Source organism: Cebus imitator, unplaced genomic scaffold (genome assembly GCF_001604975.1).
Source record: "Cebus imitator isolate Cc_AM_T3 unplaced genomic scaffold, Cebus_imitator-1.0 Scaffold54, whole genome shotgun sequence".
Lineage (NCBI taxonomy): Eukaryota > Metazoa > Chordata > Mammalia > Primates > Cebidae > Cebus > Cebus imitator.
In genome coordinates, this window is record NW_016107369.1 from 5,761,098 (window position 1) to 5,783,423 (window position 22,326).

Genomic DNA, 22,326 nt, shown 5'->3' on the forward strand with positions numbered 1-22,326 from the left:
TTTCCTTTCTCAGTGAGACCTAACACAAACATTTTAATACTGCAAATTATGTTTCTTTTCCCTGACCCTGATATTTCTAAACTCCTTTACCTTGTTCATATTTTTTCTACAGCTTTTTTTTTTTCTTTTTTAAAGATGGAGTCTTGCTCTGTTGCCCAGGCTGGAGTGCAGTACTGCAATCTCAGCTGACTGCAACCTGCACCTCCTGGGTTCAAGCAATTCTCTGCCTCAGCCTCCTGAGTAGCTGGGATTGCAGGTGCCTACCACCATGCCTGGCTAATTTTTTTGTATTTTTAGTAGAGACGGGGCTTCACCGTCAGGCTGGTCTTGAACTTCTGACTTGATGATCTATCCGCCTCGGCTTCCCAAAGTGCTGGGATTACAGGCATGAGCCACTGCGCCTGACCTATAGCGTTTAGCTTTTAACTAGCTATATAATTTACTTATGTTTATTGTTTGTCTCCCACGCAACTAGAATGTAAGTCCCATGACGGATTTGTTCATTGAAATATCCCAAGCACCAAGAACAGTGCCTGCTAAGCATAGACACTCAATAAATATTTGTTAAGTGAGTTGAATGAAAAAAATCTGAGGCTAACGCCCAATATAGTATACCAGTAAAAGCATAGCAGCTTTAATTGAAGACAGGGCAGGGACTTACTGTTCTACCCACTGGGTCCTGCCCTTGCACTTTGTGGCATCACTACAAGGAGCACGGTTTGAAGCTACCTTACAAGTAATGATCTGTGAAGTTGCTGGAATAGGGTACACCCATTTCATTTTATCCCTTCTTTCTGTATTATCCAAAGACAGTAATTCCTAGAAAACAGCTGGGCCTGGGTAGGGTGGTGGTAGATGCTTGCAGTGGCTATGGAAAAGTTCATTTTTTATGGGAAATATATTTCCTAAACTATAAAGCTCTATTGCAACATCTGTGACAGAGAGAATACTGGTCACAATTTTAATGACTTCATTTGAGAATGTCATGCTAATGTTTTAGAGACTTATAAAAAACAAAATAAAAAATCAATAAACATGGGGATAAAACCCTAAGAGTATAAACAGAGTCAGATGAACCTAATTGTATTTCAGCTACACTTAAGGAAGAAAGGTAAGTAAAATTTGAGCATAGTATACGCTTAAACAAAAGATAAACAAAAATATAAATAATGAGTCTTAGTTTCTAGGCTTTTTTTTGTAGTGGTATGAATTAGCAATTTTGAAACTTTTTTGTCTGTTCTAGGATTGAACAGATGAGTAAGTATATTGAGGATAATAGGAGTCAAGTTTTTTCATTGTTGGAGAAAGGAGTTTTATATATGGAAAAGAGAAAAGGCTAGAATAAACCCCATGATGTTGAATTTGAATTGAAAGTTACGGTTTTTAATAGCTATTCATATCTATGTAATATATAAATATGTATATTTAAGCATTTAATAGCTATATAAATGTAGGAGAATACACATATGTGTATTCATATATTTTTATACAGTTATATACACATACAGGCACATACATATGTGTGCATGCATATGCATGTATGTGTATATGATACACATTTATATATGTATATTCCAGCTTTGTGTGCATACATATGCATGTGTCTGTATACACACACACACACACACACACACACACACACACACACACACATTTATATATGTACGTGTATATTCCAGCTTTGTTTTCTAAGAGGGCCTAGAAGCAATTATTTCTCTCTCTTTTTTTTTTTTTTTTTGAGATGAAGTATTTCTCTGTCTCCCAGGCTGGAGTGCAGTGGTGTGATCTCAGCACACTGCAACCTCTGCCTCCCAGGTTCAAGCGATTCATCTGCCTCAGCTTCCCAAAGAGCTGAGATTATAGGCTCCCACCACCACACCTGGCTAATTTTTGTATTTTTAGTGGAAACATGGATTTCACCATGTTGGCCAGGCTGGTCTTGAACTCCAGACCTCAAGTGATCCGCCCACCTCTGCCTCCCAAAGTACTGGGATTACAGGCATGAGGCACTGCACCACACCTGGCCTGTATTTTTATTAATAGTGGAGGTGGGGTTTTGCCGTGTTGCCCAGGCTGGTCTTGAACTCCTGGGCTCAGGTGATTTGTCCACCCCAGCCTCCCAAAGTGCTGGGATTACAAACATGAGCCACTGAGCCCGGCCACTTCTCCTCTATCTTAATCCATTTGTGTTGCTGTAACAGAATACTTGAGACTGGGTAATTTATAAAGAACAGAATTTTATGTTCTCACCGTTCTGGTGGCTGGAAAGTCCAAGATCAAGGTGCTGGCAGGTTCACTTGTCTGTTTCGGAGAAGAGGAACACGGTGTCTTCAAATGGTCAAAGAGTGGAAAAACCAGCTAGCTGAAGTTGCAGGAAGCCTTAATCCCATTCAGGAGGGAGGAACCCTCCTGACCTAATCACCCCTTAAAGGCCTCACCCCTTAATACTCTCACATTGGTAACACTTGAATTTTGGGGGGGACTCATTCAAATCATAACTCCCTGTAACAATGAACACACCTAATTAAGTTCTCTATATTTCAGTATGGACTGTATATTATATGTGGACTGTAGTTACATAGTAACTTTAATGTTCATACTGATTTGCTTAGCTATATTGTAGTTAAGCAAATATTTTTGTTCCTAGGAGAATAGACAAAAACATTTAGGACTAAAATGGTATATAGTGTTTGCAGGTTACTCTCATATGATTAAGAAAAAAAAAATGTATGAGATAGGCCTGGTGTGGGCTCACACCTGTAATCCTAGCACTTTGGGAGTCCGAGGTGGGAGCCCAGGAGTTCAAGACCAGCCTGGGAAACATAGTGAGACCCCATCTCAAGAAAAAATGAACGAGAAAGAGAATGAATGATAAAGCAAATTGGATGAAATGTAAATAATTGATAATCTTTGCAGATTTTCTTTAAATTTGAAATTATATAAAGTTAAAAATTTACCTAAAACCTTTTCATATATCTTAGTTGTAATCAAACCAACCTGACTTTATAGAATTCACAGAAGTGACAAAAAATTATTTAGAGAAAATAAAGTAGCAAAGGAAATGCTGATCATGCAGGAAAATTCCAAATTGTTGACATACAGAGAAGAACCTGATTTTTTTGTTATTCTGTCATTGCATAGTAACCTCGAGCACCTCATGTTCTGTATTCATTTGCTTTAAATATTTTTAAAATAGCTAGTTCAAGGATTTCCTAAACACTTCCTATTTAGTAAGTTTTCTTACAAAGGGGCACTTTGTAAAAATTAGATGGCCTTTGTTCTAACACCCTTTTATATTGGTGTTAATCCATTAATCCTACTCATGTGGGCAGAACCCTCATGGTCTAATTATTTCTTAATGGTGCCACTCTCCAGTACCATTATAATAACAATTAGATTTCACTTAGTTTTCGGAAGAAAGAAACATTCAAATCATAGCAAACTGTAAGCACACGAGTATGGATGAATTTCATGGACATAATATTGAGTGAAAGAAACCAAACACAAGAGTAATATTGTATGATTCTTTTAAATAAAATTCAATATAGGCAAAACACATCTGTGATGTTAGAAGTTAATTAAGATCTTTCCCCTATCTTTGGTAGGGAAACAGGAAGTGACTGGAAGCAGGAACATAGAGGGGTTTCTAGGGTGCTACTAATGTTCTGTTTTTGCTTTGGATTCCAATTACCTGTTTCTTTTTTTTTGTTTTTGGCCGTGTTTTGCTCTTGTTGCCCAGGCTGGAGTGCAATGACATGATCTTGGGTCACCACAACCTCCACCTCCTGGATTCAAGCGATTCTCCTGCCTCAGCCTCTCCAATAGCTGGGATTACAGCCATGCATCACTATGTCTGGCTAATTTTGTATTTTTAGTAGAGATGGGGTTTCTCCATGTTGGTCAGGCTGGTCTCAAACTCCTGACCTCAGATGATCCACCCGCCTTGGCCTCTCAAAGTGCTGGGATTACAGGCATCTGGCTTGTGTGTTTCTTTGTGAAAAGTAATTGAGCTCTACACTTTGTATGCTTCTTTCTACATATGTTATACTTTAATAAACTTTTTAAAAAGAATTTTGTATCTTATGTAAATCTGTTACTAAAGACACTTTTTAAAGTGTCTTTTTCATAAAATGCATTTGATAAGTTTCTCTTTTGGAGGTGGGAAGAGATGTGGACAGAAAATTAGGCTTCCTTTGATTAGTCAACTCTGTGTAACTCATTTCACATCCCTTTGTGTCTTACTACCTTAATTCTTAGAGGTAATTTTTGTGTCCAGTTACACTTTTTCACTTTATAAAGTATTAATAATTGAATGAATGGTCTATTATTTCAAATCTGTAATTAAAATTCTTTTTTTTAAATTTCTTAGTGTAAAATTTTGTTTTTGTTTTTGTTTTTGTTTTTTTGAGACGGAGTTTCGCTCTTGTTACCCAGGCTGGAGTGCAATGGCATGATCTCAGCTCACTGCAACCTCCACCTCCTGGGTTCAGGCAATTCTCCTGCCTCAGCCTCCCGAGCAGCTGGGACTACAGGCACGCGCCACCATGCCCAGCTAATTTTTTGTATTTTTAGTAGAGACGGGGTTTCACCATGTTGACCAGGATGGTCTCGATCTCTTGACCTCATGATCCACCTGCCTCGGCCTCCCAAAGTGCTGGGATTACAGGCGTGAGCCACCGCGCCTGGCCTAAAATTCTTTTATTTATTTACTGAGACAGAGTTTCACTCTTGTTGCCTAGAGGGAGTACAGTGGTACAATCTCAGCTCACTGCAACCTCTGCTTCCTGGATTCAAGCGATTCTCCTGCCTCAGCCTCCTGGGTGGCTGGGTTTACAGGCATGCACCACCACGCCTGGCTAATTTTTTATTTTTAGTAGACAGGGGGTTTCTCCATGTTGGTCAGGCTGGTTTTGAGCTCCTGACCTCAGGTGATCCACCCGCCTTTGCCTCCCAAAGTGCTGGGATTACAGCCATGAGCCACCGCACTGGGGTTGTTAGTGTAAAATTCTAAGTACAGTATTTGAAAGTAAATTGCAGTTGAAGATATGGTTATTATTGTCAAAAACCTTCTTGAAAATGTTCTAGGGCTGGGTATAGTGGCTCATGCCTGTAGTCCCAGCACTTTGGGAGTCCCAGGCGGGTGAATCATGAGGTCAGGAGTTTGAGACCAGCCTGGCCAACATGGTGAAACCCTGTCTCTACTAAAAATACAAAAAACTAGCTGGGCTTGGGGGCGAGCGCCTGTAATCCCAGCTACTCAGGAGGCTGAAGCAGGAGACTTGCTTGAACCCAGGAGGCGGAGGTTGCAGTGAGCCAAGATCACACCACTGCACTCCAGCCTGGATGGTAGTGTGAGACTCCATCTCCTAAAAGAAAAGAGAAAAAGATTCTATTGATTTATTTAGTACGTTTTTATTATCTACCTTCCATTTTAGTGGCAACTGAGAGGCAATATACACTTTTTTTTTATTTTATTTTTCTTTTGGCAATATGCACTTCTATACTAACAGAAGGAATACTTTTTAGTTTAAGTTGTTTTTATATTCAGAAGTTGGGGTTGTTGGAATTCCACTTTTCAAATGCTGCAATTTCTATGAAGTCTTTTCTCGTTTCCTCTCTCCAGGTTAGTGATCTCAACCTCCTCTTAAGGTATGTTGTGATTTGTGCCTTTCTTAAAGCATTTGCAGTATTTTGTCATATAGACTTTTTATATTCCTTTTTCTTGATTATGAGAACCTAGAGTTTACAGATTATGTTGGTGGTTTTCTGAACTCCTGTTAATACTGAGTATAGTGACGACTGCATCACACACAGTAGGTTCTCTGTAAATAGTTTATCTGATTGCCATGTTTCTAACCTTGAATACCATTTCATAGTTTAATTTTGCTTGTGTAATTTTCTTTGTAAATCAAATCTTTAGTATATAGCTGTATAGCTGAATAGATACTCTGTGACCACTTTCCATTTTTGAAAACCAAATCTCAGTTCTATAGCTGTCATTCTATAATATTTACCTCTTAGCAGTCACATATTTTCTTTGGGGACAGAAGTAAATATGCAAAACAAATTCCAAGCCAAGTTTTTAGTTGTCGTTGTTGTTTTTTAACACTTTGCAGAAACTACTGTTTGCTACAAGAAAATAAATGGAATTTTTTGTTTATGTTCATGTGAAAATGGAAATAAATATAGGACTGTGGGATTAAACATGGAGATACTCTAGAGTGTTTTGAAGTTTCCCTCATATTCAAGTGACCTCTGGGGTTCATTTTCCCTACAACTTTGGCAATATGTCTTTCTTTTTTCTGTTTATCTCTTGTAAATATTCCTTCCTATCAGTACCACACGAATCGATTCTTTTTTTTTTTTTTTTCCTGGCTTTTTTCATTCAAGATGATTATTTTGAGATTCGTCCATGGTGTTTTTTGAGACAGGGTCTCATTCTGTTGTCCAGGCTGGAGTGCAATGGCATGATCACAGCTTGCTGCAGCCTCGACCTCCCAGGCTCAAGCTGTCCTCCTGCCTCAGCCTCCGGAGTAGCTGGGACCACAGGTGCATGTCACCATATCTGGCTAATTTTTAAATTTTTTTGTGGAGGTGAGGTCTCCCTATGTTGCTCAGCCTGGTCCTGAACTCCTGGGGTCAAGTGATTATCCTGCTGCAGCCTCCCAAAGTGCTGGGATTACAGACATCAGCCACTGTGCCTGGCCCAAATTGATCCTTCTTGACACAGCTCTTCCTGTTTTGGGCCCCTTGAATTGAATACTAATTACCAGTTTTACTAGAGATATGTGTAAGATGGGATTTGTGGGAGCTGCTCTCAATAAATAACAATATCCTATCTATTTGTCTTATTTTATATATATATATATATATAGAGAGAGAGAGAGAGAGAGAGAGAGTATTTTATTTCAAAGATCCAGTAATTTATAGATATTTGACTTTTATGTAGGGGAATTATTTGTCATATATTAGAGATTATGGTCCTACATTAGTGTGTGGATCTTACAGTTGCTGGAGTAACTTGCAGTGATCATCTTTGTTATATCATCATAATAAAGTCTTTGTTTTATGGGGAAAATTGGGATCTCCTTCTCTTTATTTTGTGTATATGTGTTTTGTTTGCAGTTACTATATTAGTGTAATGCAGCAATAATTATGTTACTAACAACAACTTTGTGAGATGTTTATTATTCTCATTTTACAGATGAGGAAACTGAGGCTTGTTGAAGTTACGAAACTTGTCCAAAATCACACAACTTGTAAAGGGCACAGCCAAGATTCAGAGCCAGGTCTGTCCAACTTCAAAACTCTTAATCATAACCATGAATCCAAAATAGCTGTGAAGTATCAACCTGTGATAAGTTGTATTAGTATTAATATTGCTTAACTGTTTTTTAACTCTTACTTATAATATTTTTAATGCTGAGTGTTTTTGTCCTTTATAATAATTTCACATATCTTTTCAATATTGTGAAAAGCAGTATGAATGGTAATTAAAGGTCTAGTCTCTGGAGACAGACTACTTGGGTATGAACCCTTAAACCGCTTCATTTACTTGTTGTGTGACATTGAGAAAGTTACTTAACTTTTCCATACTTCAGTTTTTCTATCTGTAAAATGGTGATGGTAATATTATCCACCTGATAAGTTTGTAAATATTGAATGATTTAATATATACAAAGCATTTACAACAATGCCTGGCACACAGTTAGCATTCGGTGAATGTCAGTGATTAGTATTGTCATCTCCTAGCAACCAGTGAAGCAAATTATCATCATATCTAATTTTGTGTTAGGAAATTTAGATAAAGCAATGTTTAGGCAGCAATGTAGGATATGACAAAACTTACATAAACCAAAATTAAATTTGAATAAGTTAGATCTAAAGAATGTCATTCATTTGATCAAATTTAGGTCTATTGTAAAGCAACTTGGGAAACTGCTTATAGATCTCACATGTACAAGAGCCTTACATATATAAGGTTTATACATAGGTCCACTACAAGTACCCATTGAGCCTAACATGGTCATTGCATTACGAATGTATTTTGTCTGTCTTCTCCCTCAGAATGCAATTTGTCTTTAGAATAAATGTCCACATTTTCAGGTAGCTTTTAAGGAGATGGTGTTTTGGCAGTCTTGATAGAAGAATACCAAGAACCAAAACCTCATATATTACATAAAATGTTGGCAACATTGCATCACTTGCAGGAGTGCTTATTAGAACTTTTACTATGGTGAATGTGTATTCTGAATGACTTTTGAACCAGTGGAACCACAGCACATTCAGCTAGAATTCAGCCATGTACTGATCATGTATTCTTTTCTCATACTTGTTTATCGTAGCTATCAGAATCCCAAAGTCCTGTTCACCATGTTGGTCAGTCTCGATCTCCTGACCTCCTGATCCTCCCACCTTGGCCTCCCAAAGTGCTGGCATTACAGGTGTGAGCCACCTCACCTGGCCCTGATTATTTACTAATAATAAGTTTATATCTCTTGCATAACTATCCATGAATGGGAGATAATTTGAGTAAAATTACACAATAATTCAAAAGCTATTATTTAAAGAATGGGACCTGCTTTGTATATGAACCCCAGAACTCTGTAGCTTTATTTTTTTTTTAATTGTTAAATTTTTTCTTATAAAAACAGAGTCTTGCTATGTTGCCCAAGCTGGTCTGAAACTCTGGGGCTCAAGCAGTCCTTCTACCTCAGCTTCTGAAAGTGCTAGTATTACAGGCATGCACCACCATGCCCAGCTTATAGCTTTTATTCTACACATACATTTAATTTCTTTCTTTCTTTTATGGTATTGAGATTTAACTATCCTCGATCAAAGTATCTTTTTGGTTATTTAGAGATTTAAAATATTTTTCAGTAAATTATTTTCTCTTTTTTCCATGAAGAAAAATAAGATGGCCAGGCATGATGGCTCATGCCTGTAATCCCAACACTTTGGGAGGCTGAGACAGGCAGATCCCTTGAGGCCAGGCGTTCAAGACCAGCCTAGCCAACATGGCAAAACCCTGGCTCTACTGAAAATACAAAAATTAGCCAGGTTTGGTGACACATGCCTGTAATCCCAGCTGCTTGGCAAGCTGAGGCACGAGAATTGCTTGAACCTGGAAGGTGGAGGTTGCAGTGAGCTGAGATTGCATCGCTGCACTCCAGCCTGGGCAACACAGTGAAACTGTCTTAAAAAAAGAAAAAGTAACAGACCTTATTTCTGGTTTCTATTGTAAATGGCATATTTTTCTTCTTGTTTTCTTCCCATTTCTGTTTTGTTTCTTTCCTGTGCTTTATTACTTTCTCTTGCCTTAACTATTTAGTACAGTATTCAGTGCAAGTGTTAATAGTAGGCATTCCTTTGCTTGACCCCAGAAATTTGAGATCAGCCTGGGCAACATAGCAAGATCCCATCTCTACAAAAAAATTAAAAACTAGCTAGGTGTGGTGGTACATAACCTGTAGTCCCAGCTACTCAGAAGGCTGAAGTGGAAGGATTGCGTAACCCCAGGAGGTTGAGACTGCACTGAGCCACGATCGTGCCACAGCACTGTAGCCTGGACAACAGAACAAGACCCTGTCTAAAAAAAATAGTGGCCATTCTTATGTTGTACTTAATTTTTTAGAGGAAGTGTTTGTTTCGCTATTAAGACTAAGGTTTTCTGTCTGTGTGTGTGTGTGTGTGTGTGTGTGTGTGTGTATTAATTTTCATTTATTTTGAGACAGGGTCTCACCCTGTCACCCAGGCTGGAGTGCAGTGGTACAGTCTCAACTCACTGCAGCCTCAGCCTCCTAGGCTCAAGTGATTTTCCCACCTCAGCTTCCCAAGTAGCTGGCACTGCAGGTGGGCACTGCCATGCCTGGCTAATGTTTGTCGTTTTAGCAGAAATGGGGTTTCACCTTGTTGGCCAGGCTGGCCTCAGACTCCTTACCTCAGGTGATCCGCCCACCTCAGCCTCCCAAAGTTTTGGAATTTCAGGCTTAAGCCACTGTGCCCGGCCTCCTATATATTTTTGATAGAAACTTTTCCTAGCTTAAAAGCATTTCTTTTCCTAGTAGGCTAAGATTTTTGTGTGTGTGAAGAATGAGCATTGAATTTTATCAAATGTGTTTTCTGCATTTACAAAATGATCACATAGTTTTCCTCCTTTATTTTGTTAATGTGGTGTTGACATTTATAATGTAGAATTACTGAAATAAACCCAACTCTGTCATTATGGACTTTTTAGAAAAAAATAAATAGTTGGATTTAGTTTATTAATTTTGTTTTGTTAAGAGATGGGATCTTGTTCTGTCACTCAGTCTGGAGTGCGGTGGTGTGATCATAACTCACTGTAGCCTCGAACTCCTGAGCTCAAGTGTTCATCTCACATCTGCCTTCTGAACAGCTGGTACTACAAGGGTGCACCATCATGCCTGGCTATTTTTAACATTTTTTGTAGAGATGCAGTCTTGCTATGTTGCCCAGGCTGGTCTCAAACTCCTGGGCTTAAGCAATCCTCCCGCCTAAGCTCCCCAAAGTGCTGGGATTACAAGCATGAGACTGTGTATGATTTTTGCATCTATGTTCGTCCACAGATGAAATTGGCCCATAATTTTAATTTCTTGTCCTTGTTTGGTTTTGGTATCTAGATTATGCCAGCCTAATAATGAGTTAGAAATTATTTTCCCCCAGAAAAGATTTATTTAGGACTGGAATGACCTTTTTTTCTTTTTTTTTAAAGTTTGGTTGAACTCCTGTTTAACTCTGTATGCATGGTATTTTGGGGGATGATGGGCTTAATATTTTGCTGGGGAGGTATGTATTCAGTATTCTAAATGGTTTCGTTTAGGATTGTGTTTCTAGTTAGATCAGTTTTTAGAGAGTGTCTTTAGGAATGCATTAGTTTTGTCTAGAGTTTTTGTTGTTTTTTTGTTGTTGTTTGGAGCAAGGTTTTACTCTGTTGCCCAGGCTGGAATGCAATGGCGTGATCTCGACTCACTGCAGCCTCCACCTCCCAGGCTCAAGTGATTGTCTGTATCAGCCTCCTGAGTAGCTGGGACTACAGGCGCAGGCCATTGTGCCCAACTAATTTTTTGTATTTTTCGTAGAGATGGGGTTTTGCCATGTTGGCCAGGCTGGTCTCGAACTCCTGACCTCAGGTGATCCACTTGCCTTAGCCTCCCAAAGTGCTGGAATTATAGGCATGAGCCACTGTGCCTGGCTTTATTTATTTAAAATTTTACTTTGTTTCTTTCTTTTTTGAGATGGAGTTTCACCTTGTTGCCCAGGCTGGAGTGCAATGGCGTGATCTCGACTCACCGCAACCTCCCCACCTTGGGTTCAAGTGATTCTCCTGCCTCAGCCTCTGGAGTAGCTGGGATTACAGGCCAGTGCAACCATGGCCGGCTAATTTTGTATTTTTAGTAGAGATGGGGTTTCTCCTTGTGGGTCAGGCTGGTCTCAAACTTCCGACCTCAGGTGGTCCGCCCACCTCAGCCTCCCAAAGTGCTGGGATTACTGGCATGAGCCGTGATGCCCAGCCTAAATTTTTCTTTTTTTTTTTCCCTCCTGAGATGGAGTTTTGCTTTTGTTGACCAGGCTGGCATGTAGTGGCGTGATCTCGGCTCACTGCAACCTCTGCCTCCTGGGTTCAAATGATTCTCCTGCCCCAGCCTCCCGAGTAGCTAAGATTACAGGCATGCGCCACCATGCCCAGCTAAGTTTTTTCTATTTTCAATAGAGACAGGGTTGCTCCATGTTGGTCAGGCTGATCTCAAACTCCTGACCTCATGATTCACCCGCCTGGGCCTCCCAAAGTGCTGGGATTACAGGCATGAGCCATTGCACCCGGCCAGTTTTTCTTTTCTTAATAGAGAGAGGGTCTCACTATATTGCTTAGGCTGGTTTCGATCTCCTAGACTCAAGCGACCCTCCTGCCTCAGCCTACCAAAGTGCTAGGATTATAGGCATGAGCCACTGCACCTAGCCCGTGAGCAGTCTTTCCAATGGCCTTTTCTCCACCTTTTGATAATATTTAATATTTTGCTGGGGTGGTATGTATTCAGTATTCTAAATAGTTTTTGATAAGAAATTTTAATGAATAACCAATATTTCATATTATTGAGACTTGCTGAGGTTCTTGGAAGACTGATTTTCTACTAATGATAGAGTGATAGGCCAGGTGCAATGGATTACACCTGTAATCCCAGCACTTTGGGAGGCCGAGGCATGTGGGTCACTTGAGCCCATGAGTTCAAAACCAGCCTGGGTAATGTGTGGCAAAACTCCATCTCTATAAAAAAAAAATAGCTGGGCATGGTGGTATACACCTGTAGTCCTAGCTACTCAGGAGGCTGAGGTGGGAGGATCATCTAGTCTGGGAGGTAATGGCTGAAGTGAGCTGTGATCATACTACTGTACTCCAGCCTGGGTGACAAGAGTGAGATGCTGTCTCAAAAAAAAAAAAAAAAATCAGATGATAATTTGATAATTTTCTTTTTCTCTCACCTATTTCTCCCCCTCTCCCTTTTCCTGGGGATTATAGGTGTTAGCCAGTGCACCTGGCCTCCATTTTTTTCTTTTTTGGTGGAACATAAAACAGTGGTGCGTCTTATAATCAGTAATATCTTAGTTTTGAGGAAATACATATTTTTACATGAGTTTTCATCCTACCCCATTTTGCTATTTGAAATGCCCTTTTTCTATCTCTTTCATTGTGTGCTTATATCATTCAAGACCTTGAGGTCTTGATAAAATTATTTTAAAATAAAAAAAAATTTATCTGGGCTCTTCTAGTACCTAGCACAATACTTTGTTGGATATAGAATATTATTTAATTAACAATGATGGGAGCTAAATGATAAGAACTTACGAACATGAAGGAAACAACAGACACAGGGGTCTACTTGAGTGGGGAGGGTAGAAGGAGGGAGAGGAGCAGAAAAGATAACTATTGGGTACTGGGCTTAATACCTGGTTGTTGAAATAATATATGCAACAAACCCTCATGACACGTGTTTATTTATGTAACAAACCTTCACATGTACCCCCAAACCAGAAAATAAAACTAAAAAAAAAAAAAAAATTCTGAAACATCAAAAAAAGGAAGAATCTATGTATAATCGGGGTAGCACAGGCTTTGACATATGTATATTAGTGACCAATTATTTAGCTTCTTGGTCAAAGGAGAATACTTAATACTTACATTAGTTAAGATTATTTTAGTTACAAAGAACAGAAACCAATGCTTTCTACCTTTAGCAAGTTAGATAATTTATGGAATGGACGCTGAAGCATCTGATGATCAAGGAAGAGCTGAAGCAGTGAAACAAAGTAATTAGAAACTATAGACCAGGTGCAGTGGCTCACACTTATAATCCCAGCACTTTTGGAGGCTGAGGCAGGCGGGTTGCTTGAGCTCAGGAGTTCAAAACTAGCCTGGGTAACATGGTGAAACCCCATCTCTACAAAAAATACAAAAATTAGCTAGGTGTGGTGGCATGCACCTGTAGTTCCACTTACTCTGGAGGTTGAGATGGGAGAATTGATTGAACCAGAGAGGTTGAGACTGCAGTGAGCTGAGATTGTGCTGCACTCCAGCCTGGGTGACAGATTAAGACCCTGTGCCAAAAAAAAAGAAAAAATATGTAAAACACTGTGAAGGAAGTGAAAAGAGTAGTATATAATAAGGAATTATACAGGATGGTATTTAGAATGTAGAAAAAGAAGATGTCAACATTTAGGTTGAGTTAAGTATTAGTGGGAGACAAATGTACTGGTGAAGGGGTCTGGGAGAAGAGTATTTCAGGGAGAGGGAAACAACAGGCCTAGAGTGAGAATGAGCTTGCATTTAACTGAAAGGCTTATAAAGAGTTAGTTGGAAAGAATGTCACCTCAAGGCAAGAGAGACATGCAGGGGCCATACCTTTTTTTTTTGGCGAAGTCTTGCTTTGTTGCCCAGGCTGGAGTGCAACGCTGTGATTTCAGCTCACTGCAACCTCCGCCTCCTGGGTTCAACCGATTCTCCTGTCTCAGCCTCCAGAATAGCTGGGATTATAGGCACCCACCATGAAGCCCGGCTCATATTTTGTATTTTTAGTAGAGGTGGGGTTTCCCCATGTTGGCCAGGCTAGTATTGAACTCCTGACCTCAGGTAATCTGTCCACCTCAGCCTTCCAAAGTGCTGGAATTACAGGTGTGCGCTGCCCAGCCTTTTTTTTTTTTCTTTTGAGATGGAGTTTTACTCTTGTCACCCAGGCTGGAGTGCAGTAGTGTGATCTTGGCTCACTGCAACCTCCACCTCCTGGGTTCAAATAGTTCTCCTGCCTCAGCCTCCCGAGTAGCTGGGATTACATAGGCATGTGCCACCACACCTGGCTAATTTTTTTTGTATTTTTAGTAGAAACAGAGTTTCACCATGTTAGCCAGACTGGTCTCAAACTCCTGACCTCAGGTGATCCGCCTGCCTCAGCCTCCCAAAGTGCTGGGATTACAGGTGTGAGCTACTGCACCTGGCCTTCTTTGTATTTTTAGTAGAGATGGGGTTTCACCCTGTAGGCCAGACAGGTCTCGAACTTTGACCTCAGGTGATCCACCTGCCTCAGCCTCCCAAAGTGTCGGGATTACAGGCGTGAGCCACTGCACTGAGCCGGGGCCATACCTTTATATGCTAATATGTACTGTGTATTTGTGATATTCTGGTACTATTGTAAGCACCACATCTTGAGAAGTGTGAGTTATGCCATACTGACTCACTGTATAATGAAAGTTTGGATTTTATTTGAAGATACATTGAAAAGTCATGGAACTATTAAGCAATGCCATGATCCATTTTATGTTTTTGAAGATTATGGTTACTACACTGTACATAGCTGATTAGAGAGGGACAATAGAGGACATAGAAATAAATACTAGTGGCTTATACTAGTCCAGGTAAGACACAAAGTTACCTTGGACTATGGGTGGTGAAGATTAAGTGCAGTGGACAGTTTTGAGATATATTTTAGAAGTCTTTTTTTGACGGTTTGGCAGGGGGAATCGGGGGTGAGGGAAAGAAAGAGGAATAAGACTACAGCAGACTGAAGAATTGAAGAGAGATGTATAGATATTTTGCCAAGTTATTTGTCAGTAAAGGGAAGCAGAGCTGTTTTTAACAGCTTCTTATTTCTTATTTCTGTAATTTTTCCAGTGGCATTTTTTTCTCTCTTCTACCGCATTTCCTCCACCGCCTCCCCATTCTTGGAATCAAATAATATTTTTATTCTAGTCTGCGTCTCCAGATTCCAGCATCTTTTCTCATCCCACACTTGACAGATGCAGGAGGAAAGCTAGTGTAAAAACTAGGCTAGCATCCTCAGCACTTCTGTCCTTTTACATCAAGATGTTCCTTGCTTAAATTAGTCCTTGCTATATCAGAGCAAAATCATTTTGTTTTGTAAGTAAAGTTTTAATTTTTAAAGTAATATTATTCTAATGAAGTCATTCTGTGTGTATGTGTATTGTGGAGTTTGGGTGATGGCTATATGTATTTTTATCTGTAAAGTCTTAATATGCCTTATTACTATTGTTATTATTTTGAGACAGATTCTTATTCTACCGCCCTGGCTGGAGTGCTGTGGCAAAATCTCAGCTCACTGCAGCCTCCACCGCTGAGGTTCAAGTGATTCTCGTGCCTCATCCCCCTGAATAGCTGGGATTACAGCTGTGTGCCACCACACCCAGCTAATTTTTGTATTTTTAGTAGAGACAGGGTTTTGCCATGTTGGCTGGGCTGGTCTCGAACTCCTGACCTCAGCTGATCCACCTGCCTCAGCCTCCAAAAGTGTTGGGATTACAGGCGTGAGCCACTGCGCCCAGCCTTAACGTGCTTGAAAAGGTAAATACCATCAAATCACAAATTCAGTTCACCAGTGTTTTCTCATTTGAAAGCCAAGCGAGCAACGAAAATATAAGATTGTTTTTGTAAATGCAAGAAAAGTCTCTCAGAAAAGATGGCTTTTAAAAAACGTTTAAAAAACATGTACATATAGCTTCAACTTTTGAAACCACCTTTGACTGCAGTTACAAGTTGATAGGGTGCTTCTTCATTTTATGAAGATTTGACTTTCTATTATTATTTTTAAAGGTGAATAGGAAAGTCACATATCAAAATAATAGAAGAAATTTTGTGGACAACGTGAGTGGGAAAGTGAAAATAAGGCAGAAACCTAAAATTAATGTCAGATAATAGATTTGGATCATGGAATGCTGTTAAATCAATGGTTTTAAATTTTTTGGTGGTTACACATCCTTTGAGATTCTGATGGTGGAAGAATCTGGCCCCAGAAACTTCACAGACACACATATATTCATATTTGTACATAATATTAAGGGGTTGCTGAGCCTGAAGAGCTTGTGGGGTACGTGATCCCTTGGTTGAGAATACTCAGTCCAAATGGTAATCAGGGCTGAGTAATATGTTTCTGGGGAAGTGTGGCATTCAAACTGACAGTGTTCTGTTCTCAAATACCAGTATTTAGGATGGCCAAGACTTAATTTGTTGTTTGAAAATCTCTGGTTTGATAGCTGATGAAGCAAAGTAATTTTTAGTCTTAGCTATTGAAAAATCTTAGTCTATTCTTACAATTTCTTATTTGAAAATGCTGTAGATGGCAGAGTTTTATGAAATGAGGCAGTACAGTACTCAGGGAACCCTAACATGTGTAGCCTATCAAAAAAAAAAAAAAAAAAAAAAACTGAAGTAAAAATAAATTTCAAATTCACTGAATCCTAGGTTTGCACAATAGCTGAGTATTTCTTTTAAGAAATAGGTTTAGGCCAGGCGCGGTGGCACACGCCTGTAATCCCTGCACTTTGGGAGGCCAAGGCAGGCAGATCATGAGGTCAGGAGATCGAGACCATCCTGGCCAACAGGATTTTGTACTAAAAATACACATACATACACAAAAAAAGCTGGACATGGTGACACCCACCTGTACTCCCAGCTACTCTGGAGGCTGAGACAGGAAAATCACTTGAACTCCGGAGGCAGAGGTTACAGTGAGTCGAGATTGAGCCACTGCACTCCAGCCTGGGCAACAGAGGGAGACTCTGTCTCAAAATAAATAAATAAATAGATAGATAGATAGATTAGATAGATTAGATAGATAGATAGATAGATTAGATAGATAGATAGATAGATAGATAGATAGATAGATAGATAGATTAGATAGATAGGTTTAGAGCAGGTATGCTGGCTCACGCCTGTAATCCCAGCACTTTGGGAGGCCAAGGCAGGTGGATTACTTGCGTCCAGGAGTTTGAGACCAGCCTAGCTAACATGGCAAAATCCTGTCTCTACCAACAATACAAAAATTAGGCAGGCATGGTGGCACATGCCTGTGGTCCCAGCTACTCAGGGGTGAGGTGGGAAAATCACTTGAGCCCAGGAGATCAGCACTGCAGTGAACTGTGTTTGCACCACTGCACACCAGTCTGAGTGACAAAGTGAGACCCTATCTAAAAAAAAAAAGGTTAAAAAAAAAAAAGATACCCTGCCAGGTGCAGTAAATCACACTTATAATCCTAGCACTTTGGGAGGCCGAGTTGGGGGATCACCTGAGGTCATGAGTTCAAGACCAGCCTGACCAACATGGTGAAAGCCTGTCTCTGGTAAGTAAAAAAAAATTAGCCAGGTGTGGTAGTGAGTGCCTATAATCCCAGCTACTTGGGAGACTGAGGCAGGAGAATTGCTTGAACCCGGGAGGCAGATGTTGCAGTGAGCCAAGATTGTACCATTGCACTCCAGCCTGGATAACAACAGGGAAAACTCTGTCCCCCCCCTCCATCCCCGCCAAAAAAAAAACCGGGCCTAGTGTGGTGGCTCACGCCTGTAATCCCAGCACTTTGGGAGGCGGAGGCGGGCAGATGATGAGGTCAAGAGAGCAAGACCATCCTGGCCAACATGGCGAAACTGTCTTTAAAATAAATAAATAAATATCCTTTGTTCTTGCTACCTTTCCATGAATCTGTTTGTAAATTAACTTTTATCCAAAAACTATGAGCATTTAAAATGAATTTTATTAGTCTTGTGAGTTAAGTATTGGAAATATTTATTTAGCTGTTAGTGATAAAGCTGTACTTTGTTGCTGTTTATTTGGCTCAGTGCTCAGGTGGAATACCAAGCCAATGACATAACTTAGTAAATTTTAAATTGTTTCCTGTTAGGCAAATTATACCAGTTAGAACAGTATCTAATGTAATACAGAATTCACAAAATTCATTGATGGAGTAGGGGATTGTCTAGACAACTTACCTCTGTAGGTCCTTTGGCCATACTGAGAGACTAGGATTCCTTACATTTTTTCACTTACTTGATCAGATAAAAGGATTTTTTTTTCTTCACTCTAAGTCAAAAAGCAAGCTCTACGTCATTAGAAATAGTAGAAATAAAAGAAAGAAAATTCAAAAAGGAACTACTTTATGCTTGTATACAATATTCTATTCTTTAATATTATGATTTAATTTGGCATTTTAGCTTACATTTAAGTGAGTGAACAAATTTTTCATTTTGCTTTTGGCAGATGAACAGTCAGTGCATATTTTTTTCTTGTAACTTTCTCTGTAAAATTCTGGAATAGTAGTGTGACTGGGAATAGAGGCCGGGCGTGGTAGTTTACGCCTGTAATCCCAGCACTTCGGGTGGGTGGCTAAGGCAAGAGGATTGCTTGAGCCTAGGAGTTTGAGACCAACCTAGGTAACTGAGAGATACCCTGTCTCTACAAAAATTTTAAAACTTAACCAGGCATGCTTGGTTAAAAATTAACCGGTGTGTACTTGTAGTCCCAGTTACTTGGGAGTCTGAAACTGGAGGATCACTTGAACCCAGGAAGTTGAGGCTGCAGTGAGCTGTGATTGTGCTACTGCATTCTAGCCTGGGCAACACAGGAAGACCATGTCTCAAAAAAAAGAAGAAAAAGAAAAAAGAAAAACAATGGAATTGTATATATTAACACTGAAAAAAATTTGTTTAGAGAACAGTAAAACGTGAATTAAATAGTATACATGATTCTTTCTGCAGCTCTACTCATTGAGTTTCTGCTCTATAATGTTTTTGTGTCTCCTAAAATATGAGCACGTTGTGTGGTTCTAGTGTTAGGTATCTTTTTCATAGCCCCTAAACATAGGCCAGCCACTTCAACTGTGTCTAGTTGAAAACAACACCCTGTTCCATACTAGAAAGAATCCCGGGCTGGGTTGGATTTTTTTGCAAAATAGTACAGTACTGCACTTTATGGATGACGTAAAGTATTTTCAGTCTAATTTTGAATTTATATGATATTGCCTTTAATGCTATTTTTGGAATTGAACATCTAAGTGAGATTCAAGTCTCCTGAAAAAGGAATTTTAGCTAGGTAATTTGTGAGTATACTTTTTTAAAATCAGATATTCACAATGCAGCCCATGGTTTTATATTTTGGTTTATACATTGCTATGTTTAGAACAAACTAATGTAAAAATCAAGAGTGAGTAATTTAAACTTTTGGCTGCTTGGCCTTTTTTTTCCCCCTATGGGAAACCAGTCTTAAGTATTGGGGTCAACTTTCCTGAATGAGTCTTGTGTATCAAGTATGTGGTGTAGGGGTTAATTTTTGTTTTCTGTTTTTTTCTCTTAGTGAACTTTCTGAAGTATATCCCTGTCTCGTCCAATTTGTATGTGAGAGAGACCTAAATTTAGGAGCATAATTATGATTATAGAACAAGGAAAAGCAAACAAGCATAATTTAGGGAGAAAAATCTCTTAAGAGAAATAGTCCCCATTTCCCTAAGCGTTGTAGCTTTCTAATGGCCCTTCAGAAGATTCTGGTTCCTTCCAGATTTGGCTGTTCAGACTAAATGTTAATAACTTTATTCATTTAGCAAAAATGAGACTTTCATTTTATAATTACTCATATGTGTTACTTATTTTTCTTTTTGTTAGATGTTTCATAATTTTGTATGTGTATGTATTTATATTTCTATACCTTATCTCTCTCCTCAATTCCAGAAAGGATTTTAGATGACTTACTTTCCAACTAACAAAAAATATGAAATAGTTGAAACATGCAAAAAAAAAAACAAAAAACAAAAAACATATGTAGGTATATGTAGTATAATGAAAAGAACTTGTTTACTACTCAGCTTTAGAATGTGACGAAAACTTTTGCAGTCCCCATGTGAACCATTCCCAATTATGTCCTGCCTTCCTTTCCCTAAGAAATAACATTGCCCTTAATCACATTTCTAATTATCTTGTTTACAGTTTTGTAAAATATTTATGTATCCCTAAGTATTATCTTGTATAGTGTTGTATATTTTTGAGAGGTAGTATAATATGGGGACTGAGAGCACAGACTATGACTCCAGGAGGTTCTGCTACTTACCAAATTACTTGGTCAAATTACTTAACTTCTCTGTGCCTGTTTACTCATCTGTGAAATGGAGATTAAAAATAGAATCAACCTTATAGGACTCTTGTGAAAATTTCATGAATCATTGTATACAAAGTGCTTAGAACAGTGCCTGGTACACAAGCAGTATTTTTTTTAAATTTCGGTTGTTGATTACAGACAATAAGCAATGCCATACAGACATTATTGTACACACTTTGTGCACATACATGTGTAAGAGTTTCTCTAGGGTATATACCTAAAAATAGAATTGCTGGGTTGTAAGGGCATATACATCCTTAAACTTCCCTAGATGATGCCAAATTATGTTTCAAAATGGTTATATCAATTTATGCTCCTATGACAGTATGAGATGCCTGTTGCTTCGTATGTTATTGTCTTGATTCTTTAATATTTGCCAAACTGATAGATGTAAAATATCATATGGTATTTTGATTTACATTTTCTTGATTACTGATGAGGTTGAACTTTTTTTTTTTTCCTGTGCTCGTGGGCTGTTTCTGTTCTTTTGTAAAATGCTTGCACATTTTACCTATTTTCCATTGATATTTTAAACTATTTGATTTGAATATCAAGTTTTAGGAATTCTTTAAATATCAGGATACTAACGTTTTGCTCAATAATTCATGGCATATAACTACTAGTTAGTGACTTATCTTTCATTCTCAAGTGAATGATTTTTCACATACATTTATAGATCAGGGACATTCTTTTGTTAGACTAGTGTCTTGTTTGGAATGTGTAAAATATAGTTCCCAGAATCTTTAAACCATATTTAAAAAAAATGAAAAGTGAGACTTTTAACAGTCTTCCTGAGTGACCTATTCCAGTGTAAATAACTACCCTAGAAAAGTGATCTTATAGATTGACCAACCACTAGCTCTTATTAAAGCTTTTTTATATTAAAATAATTTAACTTTGGAACTGTAAAGCTGACTACATATGCCATATTGAAATTTTGCCATTGTTAGAAATTACACTTTTTGTGCCATTAATTCCTGGTCTTTATAGTTTTATTATTTTTTTCCAGCAGATAAATCCATTTCTAGCTGCTTGTAGCTTGCCATATAAAACACACTTACTGATTTTTATTCTCTATCAGAGAATTTTTATTTGCTTAGAGGCATGTAAGGTACATCCTCCTTACATGACTGGCCATGAAAGATTCTTTTATGTATTTTAACCTCTTTAGTTAGTGAGAACAAGTCAGATGAAACTTTGCTTTCTAGTTGGGTTTTTTTTTTTTTTAACAGAATTCATTTAGAAAGCTTTATTTGGAGTTTTAGTTTGTCATTTTTTTCTATATGATGTTTCATAGAGAGCATTTAGGAACTAATCCTGCAATTAATTTCTCTTCGTTTTGATGTGGGCTTCCTGTGATTAGGGACAATTACTTCTTAACATCTATAATTTCCACATGAAACTCCTACTACACTACCATTCACACAGTGGATGCTTAATGTTCATTATTTCGTCTTCTTCTTTCCTGGGTAGAACAAATTACTGTGTATGTGTGTGTGCATGTAATCCTCCATACACACATATTTGACAGTGTTCAAAATGTTTATCTTGATAAGCATAAAGCTTATTACTGTGAAAAAATATATTACTGTGAAAAATATCTGGCTGATGTTTAATTGATATGGTAGTTATGACTTCCTATTTGGAACAGTTGTGTTAATGAGTAAAGTGACAGTGAACACAGTTGTGTGTCAAACTTTTATCTTTGGTTGTGTTCTAAAACTGTTGTGATTCCTAAAGTATTATTTCTGACTCTGGCATTCAGGAGCCTCCACAATTTAAACCCAACCTGAAAGCCCTATAAATAAGCCCCTTAAATTCAACAAGCATAAAAGTGTGAGGTGGGAGGATCGATTGAGCTTAGGCGCTCAAGGCTGCAGTGAGCTAT

At 38.6% G+C, this 22,326-nt stretch overlaps 1 protein-coding gene across 1 annotated transcript in view; it reads left to right on the top strand.

The window, feature by feature from the left end:
* NUMB (NUMB endocytic adaptor protein) overlaps positions 1–22,326 on the top strand; it is a 191,091-nt gene that overhangs the window by 76,671 nt on the left and 92,094 nt on the right. Inside the window, exon 3 of the mRNA XM_017528515.2 lies at positions 7,205–7,289. The gene's annotated coding sequence lies outside the window, so the exon portion shown is untranslated. The remainder of the gene's footprint in view (positions 1–7,204; positions 7,290–22,326) is intronic.